The sequence below is a fragment of the Leptonychotes weddellii genome, chromosome 16 (genome assembly GCF_054177405.1).
Source record: "Leptonychotes weddellii isolate Sample4059 chromosome 16, ASM5417740v2, whole genome shotgun sequence".
Classification (NCBI taxonomy): Eukaryota; Metazoa; Chordata; class Mammalia; order Carnivora; family Phocidae; genus Leptonychotes; species Leptonychotes weddellii.
Genome location: NC_138384.1, coordinates 1,213,051 through 1,228,090, shown reverse-complemented (window position 1 = coordinate 1,228,090; position 15,040 = coordinate 1,213,051). Strand labels below are relative to the sequence as shown.

The window sequence follows — 15,040 nt, the reverse complement described above, 5'->3', positions numbered from 1 at the left end:
AGTAGGCTCTGTCCCCCAGGAGCTTCCTATCTAACACAGGAGGCCATTAATCCAGGTGAATAGGTGTGTGGAGGACCCTGAGGTCATGAGAAGGCCCTGCACCTGTTGCTGGATGATGAAGTCACAGAAATGTCATGAGGGAAGAAGACAAGGAGACAGTGAAGGGACACTGCAGTGGCGAGAGCCTGCTACATGAGCATGTCGAGTTCGAAGGGCCGCGTGGAGACAGACATTGTGTATCCCAGCAGAGCCTCAGTTTCCCCTGGGCCAGTGCCTGTGCTCCAGGCCTCCACGGTTGCCTACTTTCTCTAAGCCCGCACAAGGACTATCTCTGCCAGGAGCTGGGGGCACAGAGAGGGGCCAGGCCCCATTCATGCCTCTGAGTACCTCTCCTCCAGTTCCTGGGGGCTCTCTGTCCTAGTACACCCCCATTTGTCTCCCTCACCCGGTTCTCCCCCTGGTAGGGACACAAGCTGGGGAGGGCAGCCGGGGGCTAAGCCAGGGTCACGCGGCCAGTCAGGCTTTGCTGGGGTCTGCTGATTCTCTCATCTGACCAGCCCGCATGGAACAGAAAGACCCCATAAAAAAGGCCAGCTCAGCCTAGGAAGATAAAACTGTGAATGCCAACACCCAGCCGCACATACCAGAGGTCAAATATGTGGGAGATATGTATGGATCGGGACACTTTCAACTTTTACAAGGCCCAGACCCTTGGAGGGGGAGGAGGACGGGCGGAATGCAGGAGTCCAGGAGAGAAGCGCAGAGCCCGGGGGCGAGGCCGTCCCGAGGCCGGGGCGGTGGTGCGCGTGGGTGCGCCTGTCCAGCAGGGCGACGCCGGGGCGCAGTCCAACACCGCGTATGGCTTAGCAGTCACCCCGGGTTTTTCTCCAACACCGGAGAGTTGATAGTCGTGCAAACCGCCCTGAGTGCATTTCGTAGCCCTGCCCTTACTCTCGCAGCATTTTTAAAAATCCCAGACGCCAGATCATACTGCCGGCAAAGACTTCCAGAAAAGCAGCTGGCCCTCCAGGGCAAGCCGGTGGTCAGTAGTTGGGTGTTTCAAAGAGTGTAGTAATGAGTTACCAGTGCGAATGAGTCGTTGGCCTTTTTAATTGAAGCGAGAGTGAATTTGAGGCCTTCCCTGTGGCCGTATCCCTTTTCAGTCCCATTCTGTGAGGCCCTCTTGGCAGGCGAGGAAGGGAAGGTCGGGAAGGCCCGCCGTAGCTGAGCCGCTGGAAGCGACGGTCCCTGGAGCGTGGACGTCATCTGTGCCAGTTCTCATGGGAAGACCCGGAGGCCTTAGAAAACTTGGGCTAAGATCAAGTGCAGAAAACTTTGGAAACCTCTGGTGCAGGATGGTTGCTTCGAGTGCATACACACATGTGCTCACGGGGGGTCCTCCCTTCTGAGTGGCAGGGTGGGGGGCAGAGAGGAGCAGCCGGAGGGAGGCACCGACCACTGGGACAGAGCTGAGCCCAAGCGGCCACGTGAGGAGAAAGGTGAAAAAGCAAGTCACAGGGTGGGTCAGGCCCCTCAGGACAGCCAGCTGCCGGCCGAGGACAAGACCGATGCCCGGCAGAGTCGCCTGTGAGCCCCCATATGAGGATGTATTGGTCACGGGGACAGAACTCCACTCAAAATAGGTTAAGCAAACGGAGACCATTTGGCTCACAAAATGGGGCGACACAGAGCATGTGTCAGGCGTAGCTGGATCCAGGTGCACCAACAATGGCAGGAGTCCGGTCTAATGGGAAGGGGAGTCATCCCACTGGAACCACATGGACAGAGAGGAGAGGAGGGGTGCTCCCCAACGCACACCCAAGTCACCGTTGCCAGAAACAGGGAGAGGGGTGCTGGACAGGCAAGAAACGGATGTCCACCACCAGAGGAGCATTAGCAGCTGCAGTGGTGGCCCCAGGGTGGAGATGGGGCTGAGCAGGAAGACTCAAGCCCTGAACCTTGGGGTGCAGCCCCACGCAGGAGGGGGTGCAAGCTGGCAGCTCCCTGGTCACATCCACTCAGCACGTGTGTCTGGTGTGGCCTCAGGCTGTTTTTAAAATCACAGAAGTCCACGAAAATACCCATGCTTCTGTTGGAAACCTGAGGGAGACCTCCCTGCTGCGGCCCGGGTGCCACCAGGACACGGCCGTGGTGGGGGCAGGGGGGCATGAACAGGCTGGGGCGCCCCCGACAGCCACCCCCAGCTCCTGCCTCCCGTGGTCTCATCCGGCCCCTCGAGGCCTGCGGGGACCGTCGCTGGAAGAGGGTGGGCACGGGCCCCGGCACAGCTGGCAGGCATGAGACTTTGCTAACCGTAAGTGGGAGCAGAGCCAGGGCTGTGGGGGTGCCGCGGGCCCCCCAGGAAGTATGCAGGCGAGGTCGGGAGCGTCGGGCAGTCAAGGCCAGCCCCTCCCAGCCGGCCCCATGGGGCCGCAGCGTCCTTCCTGGTCGGAGCCGGCCCGCCCCGGGGCCCAGGCCAGAAGTGCCCAGCAGCCCCACAGCCCTTGGCCCCAGAAGCGGAAAGGCCCCTGCCGCTCAGCGCTCAGCAAGGCGAGCTGGCCTCTGCGGCCCCCGCCCCCCAAACACACACACACTGGAGCGTCTTGGCTGCTGGTGAGCGCTAACGTGGCTCCGTTGCTTTGGGGGACTTTGAAGGAAACTAATTAAAACCAGCTGAGATGTGAAAAGCTGGACGGTGGCAGGAGCCAGGGACAACTTTCCACAGGGCCCGGAGCGAGCCACCGAGCCGCCGCCATGAACCACCGTGTCCGCCGGGCCTGGCCTGTGATGGCTCCGGGCCAGGAAGCTGCCCCCGTGCGCCGGGGGATCGGGGGGTGCTCAGGGTGGCTGCGTGGGGGTGGACGGGCGGTCACTCGCCGTGACCCCTAGAGTCCCGTCCCCCAGCCTGGGTTCACCCCCTCCCAGAGGTGCCCTGCAGAGCCTCCTCCCCGCCCCCGCCACCGCCGCCCGGCTGCCTCGCGAGGCCTGCAGAGACCCGCTCTTGGATTCTTGTCATTATAAGCATCCCCTGCTCTGCGTCAGGCCAGACACCGACCTTAAAGCGAGAAGGCCAGGCGCCCGCCCTCCGCGAACTTGCAGACCCTCCCGCGCTCGCCCACCAGCAGCTCTGGCCGCACCGCGTGGTCTGCTGCGCGTTAATCCAGGGTGGGCATCTGCGGGCGCCGCTCTCCCTCCCTCCACAGGAGCCTCGGGGGCCGGCACAGGGTCCTCACGAGTTCCATCGATGCCCTTTTGGGGTGTCAGGGTGCTTTCATACCCTACAGCCTTCTTCTTACATAAAAATTGGTGTGCACGTTCCGTTTGGGGGAAAAGGGCCAACAGGGTATGCCTGCAGCGTGGGAGGGGGTGGTGTGTACTCGCGAGCCCCTCCAGACGCCCAGAGCCAGGGAGCCCGGGCGCTGGCAGCTGGCCGGGAGTGGCAGGCGGGAGTGGCGTGGAGACCGTGGGGGCTTGGCTGGCACAGAGCTGCCCTGGGCCTCCTGTCCACTGCATGCACTCACACCGGCCCGTGCACAGCCGCGTCTGGAGACCCCCAGGGTGCTGGTCCGTGCCGAGAGTGGGTGACGCGGCCGTGGGTGGGGTCCCCTCTGCTCCGCGTGATGCAAAGGAGGGCAGAGGCTGGGGAGAGGCGTGCGGTGACATCTAATGCCCCGTCCCCCTCGCTGCCGCTGCCCAGCGTTGCTGGTTCTGCTTCATTCTGTGTCCGAGTCCGCCATCGTCTCTCTGAGGGTCCACCAGCTGTCCGGCCCGGAGTGAGGTCCCGATGCACGCTATCTCACTGAAATCCCCCACAACCTGTGTGGCAGGTGCTGTCGGGGTCCCCGTTGTTTGCAGGGGGACACTGGGGTGTGGACAGAGGTGTCATGACCCACACAGCTGGATTCCACACCTGCACCTAAAGTTCTACCTATGTTTTCAGAGTGTTCCCAGCCACCCCAGCCCCACCTGTGACCCCAGATTTGAAAGAAACCAGAGGTGATGGCGCCCCGAGCCATCAGGGCCCCCGAGGGCCTCGGAGCGGCAGAGCCCAGCGTCCTGCCCGTTGGGACGCCTGCAGTGGGACAGAGGGGCCACCACACGCACACACGCAGCCCGAGCGTGCCCACATGCATGTGCACGTTCACCCACACACAGGGCGCACGCACATAGCGCCCTGACTCCGGCTTCCTCAGAGCCAGCCCGGGACAGGAACCTGGGAACAGGCACCACCGGCAGGAGGTGCAGGCTCGGCTCCAGGGCAGGCCCCCCTGGGCTGGGCTGAGACACCTGCAGCAAGGTGCACGCCACCCCATCCTTCCCTACCTGACGCTGTCCTCACTCAAGAGCCTCTGATGACCCGGCTCTCTAGTGGATGAGAAGCCCCCAGGGGCCTGGGTGGTGGGACCCCGTAAGGCAGGTCCCCATGCCCACCGCCCCCCGGCGCCCGCCTGATTCAGGGAGGGGCCCAGCTGGGTGACTCAAGCCCCATCGCGCCTCTCAGGCTCCCCAGTGGGCCCCCCTTGCAGGCCCTCACTGGTCCCCACCAGCCTGCTCTCAGTCCACCTCCTCCAAGGCCAGAGGGCGGGGCTGCCTGTGTTGGGCACCCCACCTGCTACAACAAGAAACACGGCCATGGTGCCTGTTCCAGCCCCTGGCAGCATGCCTTGCTTCTTCCTACTTCGTCTCCAACTGATGAGAGCAAGACACCCAGAGAGCCGGGAGAGAGGGCCCTTCTGCGGGGTCTCCGCCAGCACACCCTCTGAAGCCAGCAGAGCGGGGACTTGTCATTCAGCTGCGCCCCTGCTCCCAGCCGCCCCTCTGCAGCGGCTGCTGGGGGCTGGGGGCTGCGCCTGGGTCCTGCAGCCAGAGGCCCCAGAGTGTGGCTGGAATTGGAGGCTCCTGCCCATGGATGTCCGCCCCCACCCAGGTGCCCCGGGCTCAGGTCAGTGTGCTGGGAAAGGAAGTCCCCCACCTCGCTGTGACTCAGTTTCCTCCCCTGCAAAGCAAGGATGACATCCGTGTCAGTGACTGCTTGGACCCCCTCTTCCCCTTCAGGGTCCTGGGGACCCAGCCAGCCCCTGTGCTCCCCAGACAGGGACTCGGCCCTTTCCAGGTGGGGCAGCTGATGGCAGAGCAGGGAAGGGGCAGGGGTGCATGCTGTTAGTGGTGGTCGGGGTCGGGGTGAGAGGCAGAGGCCACAGGCTTGAGCGCCCTGTCTCCTGCCTTAGGCCCACAGCACTCGGCCCACCCCTCCTATCCACACAGCCCCGTGTGGCCACGCAGCCCCCCGTGGCCCCAGCCCTGAGCTCGCCCTCTGAGTCTGCACCACAGCCCGCGGTGTGACCTGGGCTTAGGCTCCCTGAGTCCTGCTGTGGAGGACCCACAGCTCCTTTGCCAGTGAAGGGTTTCCCTCCCCACGGGGCTTCCGGAAATCCTGAGAACTTTCCAGGGCACAGCCTGCCTTTCACCAGCCATGGGGTCAGGACACCTGTGTTCTGGAGGCCCGATGGCCCTGAATGGGGCTCAGTGGGATGGCAGCCCCAGTCTGTGTCCCCACGCGTGGTCATGTCCCAGGGCCTGGCAGAGGTGCTTGGTTGAGGCTCCTAGAGGGAGGGAGGGAGGGAGCAGGGCGTCCGAGGTTGGCACAGCCTGGACTGGATGGACACTGCCCACAGAAGGGTCACTGGAGACCCACCACAGGCCCAGGCTGGCCCTGGCGGCTTCAGCCCGCACGGTATTTAGTTTTATGTGAGTCTGTAGTGTAAGGTTGAAAATGGGCAGATTGCACCCAACAGCTGGACTTCTGGCTTTTCCTGGGGTGTCAGAGAGCCCATGGCTGGGCCAGGTTCGTGGGGGCCGCGGCCGTAGGCTCAGAGCTGCAGGGCCGGCACTGGTGGGGCCGGGACCCTGCATGTGTGGCGGGCACCAGCAGGGTGGCCCCCAGGCTCTCCTTGAAGACACACGTGGTCTCAGCCGTGTCCAGGCAGGGTCCTGGGTACCAGGGACCCCGAGGCAGGTGCCAGGACTGACATGCTGTCTTCGGGGACACGTGACCGAGTGGGTACAGGGCACGGGGGTCAAGCAAGCACGGAGGGGGAGGCAGTGGACAAGACCAGGTGGCCCCCCGGCAGGTGACATTCCTGAAGACAGGCCGGCGGGCAGCACAAGCCGGGCCTCCCCGCACCTCCCCCACCTCCTCCGTCCCTTGCGCCACCCCCACCCAGAGCCCCGCGTCTGTGGCTTTGGCAGGGAGCGTCTGCTTCTAGCCTCTGCCGGGCGGCAGGCAGAGCTGAGCAAGTCCGTCGCTGATAAATTAAAGCCCAGACGGGACGGCCGTCTTTTAATTGAAAAAGGAGGCTGATAGGGTCCGGAACCTGAGGGGAGAGTAATTACCGCAGACACCGGGCCTCCAAGGAAGCTCATTCATCTTGTCGCTCAGGGGACAGCGCGTTAAACCCCACCGTCCCCACGTCCCCAGCACGCGAGGGAAGGATGCCTCCCGTGGGGGCCTCGCTCAGTTTCCAAACATCAGAAGGTTTCCCGGCCTTCGCTGGGGGTGTCGGGGCGCACAGTGGGAATCCCGTAGCTGACTGCTGGCTCACTTACCTCCCAAAGCCTCAGCTTCCTTACCTGTGAAATGGGTCTGAGGCGCTCCCCCTGGCTGGCAGGAAGCAGGGAAGACCGGCCCGAGGCACCGAGCCCTGAGCCCCGGGTAGCAGGAGCTGAGCCCAGCCCCAGGCACGCTGGCCCCCAGGGGCCCGTTCCTTCCAGGGTCAGCGGTCAGCTCTGCTCTTCCTCTCGCCGGGACCTGATCTCTGTGCTACAGTCGGGTACAGGGTGGTGGGGTGATAGCTTGCGAGTTTCCCGAGGCATGCCCTGGGCCCCAGCCTCGCCCTCCCTCCAGTGGTGGTCCTCTGCCCACCCTCGGCAGCAAAGGTCTGGAGACTGCTCACTCCCTAAAGGCGTGGTCAGTGCACGCAGGGCTTCGTGCTGGGCCCAGAAAGGGACGGCAAACAACGGACTTTTATCACGAACAGTTACGTGTGAATGGGTTGTCTGCGGGAGGACGATGACAATCTTTCCCCAAAAGTCAGAGCCACGGGAAGCTTTGAACACCCTACACCCTCGGGGGTTTTCCCAGTGGGACCCTGAGCCCAGGGGACCAAGGCCCGCGGAGGCTGGGGGTACTGAGCTTCCTGCCCCCACTGGGGTGATGATGAGGGGTCGTGAAGAAGGACCGAGAGCCAGGTCTCCAAGACGGGGTGTCTGCCCCAGCAGAGGCCACGGAAACCTCGGGTCTATAACCATAGTGCGTGCAGGGTCCACCCTGGGGACGGAGGGCACCAGGATGAGGCCAGCCACCCCCACCTCCCAGCTTCCGCCCATCCCAGTCCCTCTAGCCGCTGTTCCCTGCCTGGCTGGCGCGGATGGGGTTGATCAAGCTGGCAGCCCCCAAACGGGAGGCAGGTCTGTTTGGTGCCCGCCCTTCTCCAGACCAGCTGCTCGGAACCCAGCACAGTGTCTTCCCTTCTCGGGGGGGGGGGGGGTGACCAGGAGCAGGGACCCTACCTCCAGCCCCCAGCTCCTGCCCACAGCTGCTTTGAGCCTCACTGGAGCACTGCCCTGGCCAGGAGCTCGGTGCCCCCGGTTCCGGGAGCCAAGGCTTCGCTGCTGTGTGGCCTCCAGCAAGCCAGCGCTCTCTCTGAGGTGCATCTATGAAGTGAGCACAGAAAACTAGGTGCGCCCAAAAATCCTTGTTCTAGAATTACGAGGCCACACTGCTCGCCAGGCCACTCAAGAAGATGCCTCGCCCGCTTTAGCCTCAAAAAGTGGTTTCCCTGGATCCCCGAGTCCTGCTGCTGGCTGTTAGCATGTCCTCGCAAGCCACTGCCCCGGGTGAGCTGCCTCTCGGCTTTGGGACAGTGGACACTTGGCTCCATACACCCCCGGCTTGGCTGGCAGCTTCCTGGGGCCCCTGAATCCCAGTGTGACCCCTGCATGGCAGACCCTGGCTGTCACCACCCCCATGGTCCCCTGTGCCTCTCAGCCAGGGAGAAGAACGTCCCAAGGAATAGGTCAGGGGGTAGCCAGAGTGTGCTGGGGCCGAGCTTGGCACAGTGTTCACATTTAGGGTGCAGGATGCACCCCCAAACTGAGTGTTGGCCTTGCCCCCAGACATCCCTGCCCTCGGGTGCCAGGGCAGAGCTGGAGGGGCCCAGGGCAGTGCCTCCTGCCTGCGGGCTCCTCCCACAGGAACGGGGTCCAGAGTCAGAGAGCATGCAGCCCCTCCACAGCCTTGGTGAGAACACCCGGGGACATGTGTGTGCACGTTTGCATAAATCTGTATGTGTGTACATGCTGGTGACTGTTCACACGTATGGCCGTGTGTGCATGGGGACATGTGTGTGCATGGTTATGGGTGTGCACACATGGGCCTGCGTGTGCTGAGAGGGGGGTCTGGCCCATCCCACAGACGGACTACCTGAGGACTGTAGAGCTTTTCCAAGGCACCCAGAGAGGTTAACCGAAGGCTGGGCAGACCCAGGACCCTGAGAGTGGGGGCTGAGCCAGCCCGGCCAGCAGAACAGGCTGGAGCCCAATCCTCATGCTCCCTGCGGTGGAGGTCTGCGTAGGGGCAGCAGTAAGCCCTGGAGGGCCAGAGAGTGACCTCGGGCAGTGGCTGTGCTGGCTCCATGGTCAGGGAGGACTTCCCGGAGGTGGTGTCATTGGAGCTAGACGAGGGGAGCAGGGAAAGGGGGTCTGTCCTGGGAAGGCAATGGCCAGTGCAGGTGCCAGAGGCAGGAGCCCGCCTGGTGTGCGGTGATGCGGAGGGTGGCAGCGGGCAAGCAGGTGCCGGGGAGGGTGGTGGGGTGAGGGCAGAGGGCACAGTGCAGGAAGATGTAGGCAGTGCAGGGTGTAGATCTCTCAGGCATGTGGCGCCTGAACCCAGAGCTCGGGCGTGAAGGCACAGGATTCCCTGCAGCCCCCGGAAGAGTTTTCCCGCTGGGTCCCCAGCATGTTGCCCTCCAAAGGACTTCACACCTCTCTTACTTTCAATTCCCCAGCCTCCCTCTGCAGCCCTGCCCTGCCCAGCCTGTGTGGGACGGTGTGTGGTCACCGAGGTCCCTAGAGAGCCAGTCAGGCTCCTGCCACCCGGGACCGCTGGTGCCCGGGGTTCCAGAGGGCACCCGTCAACACAGACGTCGGGACAGCCCCTGGCCGGCGTTGTGACCAGGCTGGGACTCCCGCCTTTGATTTCCGGCAGCTCTCCTAATGCCAGGTGGGTGGTTAGCTGGGCTGGCTAGTGCGTTCCAGACCACGCGGGCCCTCGGGATGTGCCAGACCAGGCTACTCAGGCTCGGGGAGCGTTCCCTGGGCCGGGCTGGACACGGACAGCCGGCTCCGTGTCCGTCTCCTCCTGTGGCCCCCTGCCCCCACCCTGCAGCCCAGCACAGCCCCGACACACGTCGGCCGGACCCTGCCCGTCCCTGCCTGGGATCCCAGGGCTCCCAGCTCACTGGGGATCAGGTCTGCGGCCCTGCCCAGAGAAGGGTGGGTGCTGTCTGGGGGGGGCCGTCCCCTGCCGGCGGTGCATGACCGGCTCGGTCACCACGCTCAGTGTGGCCTGTGGGCACTGGCCGGCCGGCCGACACCTGAAGTCTGGGGAGCGAGGAGCTGCGACAGGAAGTGTGTTTGCACACCCCAGTGCCGGTCTTCGTGGAACAAAAGGACGGGGCGAGGGGCCTGTCTGGGCTGCAGGGTGGACGACGGCCCGTCCTTAAGCGGGAGCCCCCCCGCCCCACCGGCCCCCTCCCTGTCATTTTCGAAGACATCATCTTCTCCCCACGTGCTCTTATCTGTCTCCTGTTAAAGGATCTCAAATATGCACCCCGATGAGGCGGACAAACACGCTCCCCGGCCCCTTTGCAACGCCTGCCTTCACTTTCCCCAAAGTAATTAAGATAAATGCAGCTGATAATTTGCACAGTATTCTTAAGCGCACCCCCGGGCCACGTCGTAGATATAATTCCACCTGCACAGGGTTATCTGGGCGCTGGGGTAACAGATAGCCTTTAAGCAAAGCGGCAGCGTTTGAAGGAAAAGGGAAGCAGAATGTTGGGAGAAGGAATGTCACTAGGAGCCACAGTGCCCAGAGCCTGGCTGGAGACTGGGAGCCCCAGCGTGGCTCGGGCCACTGCACTCAGCTCCCCCAGGATCCGGGGCACCTGGCGGCTCGGCGGGCCGCAGCAGGGGCTGGGATGGGTGCGGCGGGCACCGAGGGCGTGGCAGGCACGGAGAGCGGGGCGAACACCACGTGCCACGGCCTTGGCGTGGAGATGGTGGGTACAGCTGCACTGCTAGGGCTCTGCCCGGCCGCGCTCCCAGCGGAGGACCTGGAGCCGCCGGCCCGCCCCGTCCTGCAGAGCTGGCACCAGGCCCCCCCCACGCTGCCCTGCCTCGGGGTGGGGGGCAGCGGTCACGGGGGGGGCGCGCCAGGAGCGGTGCATGCTCAGGGAGGCCGGCAGCAGGGCCAGGGATGGGGCAGGCAGCCAGAGGCCGAGCTTGGGACCGGGGTCAGGGCACCTCTGAGCCAGGAGCCCCCGTCCCAGACGGGCGCTGGGCTTGAGAGGCCCTACCCCGTCCGTCGGGCCCTGCGTTGCGTCACCGGATCCCGCTCCCGTCCTAAGCCCCCACATGCTCTGTCCCAGCCGCCTGCACACGGCTGCGCCGCCCTCAGCTGCCCCACCTGGGTGAGAGGCCTCCCCTCGCGTGCCTCAGTGTCCCGTCTGTCGTCCGTGAGGGGAGGAGAGGCCTCGCAGGGCAGCCTGGAGACCACGTGAGGAAAGCAGCACAGAGCGTGGGGCCAGGTTCTCTGGTGGGTTCTCTGGCGCTGAGGGCGCGGCGGGGAGGGCTGGTGCGGGAGGGAATGCAGACAGCACCTGAACCCATGCCGGTCACCTCACGTGGTGCGTCCCGGCCCGCCTGACCCCCGACCCCCAGCTGGTCCTGACCCTGGCAGGTGCCTCGGGCGGGGGGCTGGGCTGGGGAGCGGGGAGGGGCTCACGCTCGGGCACAGCCCCTCCCTCACCCCCTCGTCGACCCCTCATCATTCCCAAAGGCCCCCTCCCTCCAGAGGCCACCGTGCTGCCCCCGCCGGCCAGGACAAGGGGACAGAAGTCAGATGCCCCTTTCCCCCTGTGCTGTGTCTGGGGCAGGAGAAGCAACCCAGCGGAGGAGTTAAATCGCTCCCTGTCCCGGCCGCAGGGCGAGGAGCAGAGCTTCCGTGCCAACCCAGGCCCACGCGTGGCCGGGTCACTGGGCTTGGACGACAGAGCCAGCACAGGCCTGAGGACTCGCTGGGTACGAAGCCTCACGTACAGCTGGGGAAACAGGCCCGAGGCACAGGGTCCCACGGGAGGTCAGGGCCCGGACTCTGATTGCACAGGCCAGCCCAGGGCGTGGGAGCACGGTCTGCCCGGACCGCAGAGGAGACCCTCAGTAACTGCATCTCCCTGGTTGGATACACACGCAACTTCTTCGGGGAAGAAGCAAACGGGAGAGGACCCAGGAAGTGCCCACCTCTGCAGGTGCCCACTATGCCGGTCGGCACGAATGATGGGGCGTCAGCAGCCTCCTGAGGTCAGGACCCTGACGGTCCCGGAGAGGTCCGGGCTGGCCCTGCTGACCATCGCGCGCTGTCTCCCTGCACGTGGGTGGGAACCAAGAAGGTGGGAAATTAGCGAGGGGGGCACCAAAGGCGGGGCAGGGGTCTCAGGAGGAACGGCCATGGGAGGAAGGGACAGGAGAGCTCTAGGCGGACAGAGAGGCCACAGTGAAATAGGGCAGATTGGGGCGGGGGGGGAAGCAGGAGCAGACGCTAGACACCGTGCAGGGGATCGAGGGGTCACGGAGGTGCCCTGGGAGTGCAGGAACCCAGGCCTACGGCAGGACTGCCTCTCACTAGGAGCTGCTGCCCCACACCCCGGCCAGCACGCCCACAGTCTTGAGTTACCCAGAGCGAGAGGGGCCAGGTAGTGTTTCTGAGGGAAAAGGAGGTGCCCGCACTCCTGGGGCAGCCTGGGATCGGAGGGATTGCATCTCCTGACTTCAAAGGGGCCCCAGGCCCGCTGAAACCCACACCCATGCGCGCCGAGGGGCCTGAGAAGAGCCCAGGCGGGGGCGGGAACCCAAGACCCTGGGCACACCCGCTGCCCCACGCCTGCCCCGCCGTCCAGGCCCAGAGGCGGTTCGTCCAGCCCCTGCCGGGGCCGTGGGCAGAGAGTGCCCTTGGGTCCTGCAGACAGAACGTCTGGCCCCCATCCTAGGGCCAAGCGAAGAGGGTGACGGGGTGGCTGAGCTCTGCCCACAGGCTTGGCACCCCCAGGGAGGGGAAGGGGTCCCTGGGATGAGGGCCCCGGTGCAGAGCCACTGTGTCCAGCACGGGAGCACAGTCGCAAGCAGGCCGTCTTCTCACCCCCTCGTTTCACTGCGTGCGTTGTGGCACGTGGCAGCTGAAAGCAGCCACCGTCTGCTAGCTCACACGGTTTCCGAGGTCAGGAGTCCAGGAGCGGCTCCGCGGGGCGGGCAGGCTGCGCTGGAAGGTTGGCAGGGGCTGCAGGCTCGTCTGGAGGCCCGACCAGGGCTGGAGGAGCCGCTTCCAAGGTGGCGGCTCCCGTGGCTGTGGGCGGGAGACCTCAGTGCCTCGCACGTGGGCCTGTCCACGGGGCTGCTGAGCGTCCTGCAACGTGGCGGCAGCGGCCCCCAAGTGGGCGACTGACAGCAAGCAGGGCGGAATCCTAATGCCTCGTATGACCTCATTTCTAGAGCCGAACAGCCTCCCTTCCCCCATATTCTGTGCATTAGCCAGCCTCCACGCCCAGCCCACGTTGAAGGGGAGGGGATTGGGCTCCACTGTTTGGAGGGAGGTGAAATCAAGGAATTTGTGGCTGAATTTTACACCCATCATCCCCATGATCTGACAACTTCTCTCCAAATCACAGATGTACTTGCCCTTTGACCCCCCCCATCTCTCCTCAGACTCTACCCCGCAAGCCTCACCTGCAGGCTGTTTGTCGTCCTACTGTTTACAGGGGCCATGGGGGGGCGGTGCTGGATGCATAAGGAGCTGTCCCTTCATCCCGTGGAATATTCCGTAGCTGTGTGTGGGTGGAGAGAGGAGCAGACAGATGGACAGACAGGAATCTCTTTGTGGAGTCCCGTGGAATGATCTCCAAGACACAGTGTTAAATGCAAAAGGGAAGTAGGGAGCGATGAGCATAGCCGACTATCCTTTGTTGTGATACTCATATTTGCATCGAGAAACTCTGGAAGGAGACACGAGAATCTGCCTCCAGTGCTCACCCCGCAGGACTGGGGCAGAAGGCCCACGGGGCCGGGCTCCGCATGAGGCTTCTCTCCGCAGACCTCGGAGCATCGTCTCGGGTTTGGGAACCACATGAATGTGTCCTCTATGCACACACTTATCGCAGAAGGAAATGTAAAATACTCCTCAAACCTTGGGGGGGAAGCAGGTGGCTGACTGCCAGCCCTGCAGGGACCCCCGGGCCAAGCCCCTCGAGCTCACCCATGTCGCTGCGACCCCAGTAGCAGCCCTGCGGGCTCTGCACGGCGCTGGGCAGGGGGCTCATCTGGTGGGGAGGGGGGCTCTCCTCCTCAGCCACGCACCACATGGATCCTGACACGCTTTCCATTCTCTCGGCAGCCAAGACATCCTCCTTCCTCAGGAAATTCACCTGTACGGCAACCCAGCTGACGGCCTGACTCCCCAGGTACGTAGCCGGGGACAGCTGGCTGCGGTCAGGCTGTCCCTCGGGCCTTCCAGAGATGCCCTTGGCCCCGCCCCAAATCCCACCCCACCACACCCAGCCAGCTACACCCCACTCTGCGGTAACAGGGCTGCCCGCTGCCTCCCCAAGGGACCTTCCCCCGGACCCCGCCGTGGGGGGCTGGCCCCTGGCTTCAAACCACAGCCCTGGGCGCGGGAGGGGGTGTGGACGGCAGGGCATCGGCACACCAGCCCCTCGTTCTGCGATGTCCTCATTGCATGTCCCTTGTGCCAGCGATGGAACAGTTAGGGTTTTAACCAGGAAAATGTGTGGGTTTGCACACACTTTCTGCTAGATGTCTTATGAAGAGGTATTGGCTTATTTCACCCTCTGAGAAGATTCTAGGTCACGGATGGAGAGACCAAGGCTAAGCAAGGCTGGCGGCATGCCAACATGGGGCAGGGATCTGAGCCAGGGCCGCTGGGCCCACTGGCCCCCCCCCAACCCGCTCCCCCTGCCGGGGGGCACGGCTTGGAGCCTGGATCTGCGGGGCCTTACCTGCCACCTGCTGGAAATCTCTGGAAGCCATGGGGAGGCCCAGGCCCCCTCCTCCGCACCAGTGTCCCAGGGACCAGCGGCTCGGGGGCTGGTGAGGAAGGCCCGTGAGGTCAGAGGCCCTTACCCATCCACACACCTGATCCGGTGGGCTGTGAGGCCCTTTGCAGTTGAAGCCCTGGGCCTGGGTCTGGGGCAGCCTGAGTCCTGCCCTTGGGCTGTCTGGGAAGCTCAGGAGGGGAGGTCCCCCGGGCCAGAGCCCCTCCACTCCGAGTCGGGGCAGGGCTGGTTCCTGGGCCGCCACCCTGGAAGTGGGGCCACGCTCTGGCTGTGGGGTGTCTCCGTCGTCGATGGCCAGGGGGCGTACCTCGAGAGATGCCCTGGCCTGGGTCAGAGGGCACAGAGGCAGGGCCACCATGGCCAGGTGGGCTGCCGGCTTACCGCGGGCCCCACTGCACATCCTGCGGAGGCCACGCCGCCCTTTGTGACCTGACGCAGCTCCCTCGGTCCCTTCCCAGGACACGGGACCCTTTCTACGTGTCCCAAGCCACCCTGCCCCTGCCTGTGTCCCGAGTACCCCCAGGCTGGCCACCCCCACCAGCAAACCACTACCACCTTCTCCAGGATGCTCCCCCTGATGCCATGAGATGACCGAGCAGCCCGGCCGCCGCGTGCAACCTCGGCCTCCGCAAAGGCAG

General features: G+C 64.5%; 1 protein-coding gene across 3 annotated transcripts in view; it reads left to right on the top strand.

The window, feature by feature from the left end:
- Nucleotides 1-15,040, top strand: part of ZNF469 (zinc finger protein 469) — a 183,601-nt gene that overhangs the window by 153,952 nt on the left and 14,609 nt on the right. For all 3 annotated transcript variants that reach the window (XM_081806243.1, XM_081806245.1, XM_081806244.1), the window contains one exon: nt 13,724-13,790. The gene's annotated coding sequence lies outside the window, so the exon portion shown is untranslated. The remainder of the gene's footprint in view (nt 1-13,723; nt 13,791-15,040) is intronic.